We start from the raw sequence: 1,929 nt of genomic DNA on the forward strand, positions 1-1,929 counted from the left end.
TTAACTCTCACAGGTTTCAGCTGTGGCAGAAAGTTTCCCAAATCTGCTGCCCCCCTCTCTTGCTCTCTCTCCCCTTTGATCTGTGTACTCTGCCCAGCTCCTCAGTGCTTGCTCTGAGTCAGTACTCTGCCCAGCTCCGCAGTGCTTGCTCTGAGTCAGTACTCTGCCCAGCTCCGCAGTGCTTGCTCTGAGTCAGTACTCTGCCCAGCTCAGCAGTGCTTGCTCTGAGTCAGTACTCTGCCCAGCTCCGCAGTGCTTGCTCTGCGCTCTGTTTCCTCTGCCGGCTGGCATGAGGTTCCCCAAAGTCTTTTCAGGCTGGAGGACAAAATTCGTGCTCTCATATTGGCTAACAGGCTACTGCTGCCTTGGCTAAAAATCTTTTCACTCAACCCTCTATGCTTATCTTTTCTTCAATGTTAAAATTTCACCTTCTGCTTTCCAAGAAAAAACAAAGGGGGAAGACAAGGCAACATTAGGGTACAATGTGCCCCTCCCCCCATCCAGCTAAGCCCAGGAAAACTGCACTCAAGGTTATGCTCCCCCTACAGGAACACCTAAATCGTGCTTTTCAACCCCAAATTTTCTCGCTTCTTTATTTAAATGCTTATTTTCTCTCTAGCAGTCATGATATATGTCCAAAAAAATTTTCAACTTATTTAAGATTTACTTTAAGGTTCAAAAGTCACCCAATCCTTAATTAACAACCAGTTTTCCCTTTATAGACAAACTGTTACTTCTTACCCCAGATACACAATTAACATTTTCTTCCTCGGCATCCAAAGCAGACCGTGATGTGCTCCCAAGCAAACCTTTACAGGCATAATGTCTGCTATCCGCCCTATACGCCCTATACAGACATGGCCTGCTGGAGTTCTGCTCCTCTGTTACAGTTACTCTACAGGCTTATCTCCACATGGTGCCTGCTGCCACAGATCCACCTGAAAACGCCATCTCCTGAGACCTACAGATGACAAAACTGCCTTCCTCCAAGAACCTCATCTGACTGAAGACTCCGGAGACACGTGCTGAACTCCACAGAAGACAGACTTGGGACCTTCCAGCTACAGATGTACTCTCTTGCCAAAGCCAAATGGCTGCTGAACTTAGAGGAAATTACATGATGGTGAGGAAAACATAATGTCTATCTAGATTAATTAATTGCTGTTCAAAACTGATGTTATTACCCTTAAACTGTACTACCCATGGAACAATTAATTGATAGTACAATCTCTTGCCGTCCCAACCCTTAACCCTCCTTACTACCCTGGCTTTGTTGCGCTACTTCGATAGGCTATATGTTTTCTTCTGATACTTCCATTCACTCTAAATTTTCACCACAAATGACACAGTCACACAGTGACCCCCCCTTTTTATAAAAACAAAAGGGGGATCTGTGGGGCAATGGACTATGTACAGACAGCCTGGTCTCCAGTCAAGCTGAGGTCTTGAACCCCGGTGTACCCGATGGGTGGTAATTTCCACCTACATGGAACATTCCCTCATGTCTCCTGGACCCCAAGCTCCTGTACATAGCCCATTGCCCCACAAACCCCCTTGTCCACAACTCAAATTCTGCGTCTTGTCCTTAATGCCAACTGCATTCGCCCTCTTAATAGTGGTCTCCACCCTGGTCTGTTCTTTATCTCATAGTCCCTAAGGGAGTAGCATTATTGTTCTAGAGTTCTTTTTTGCTTGGTTTGGTTTGGTTGTTCTTTTGTTTGTTTTTATTTTGTTTGTTGGTTTGTTTGATTTTTTTTTTTTTTTTTGAGACATAGCCTCACTAGGTAGCCTTGGCAACCTTGGAACTTGCTCTGTTGATCAGGCTGACCTTGAACTCATATTCACCTGGTTTTGTCTCCTGAATGCTGGAATTAAAAGCATGAATAGTTTTGTTTTTGAGACAGAGTCTGGTTGCATAGCCTATGCTGC

Source organism: Mus pahari, chromosome 2 (genome assembly GCF_900095145.1).
Source record: "Mus pahari chromosome 2, PAHARI_EIJ_v1.1, whole genome shotgun sequence".
NCBI classification, from domain to species: Eukaryota; Metazoa; Chordata; class Mammalia; order Rodentia; family Muridae; genus Mus; species Mus pahari.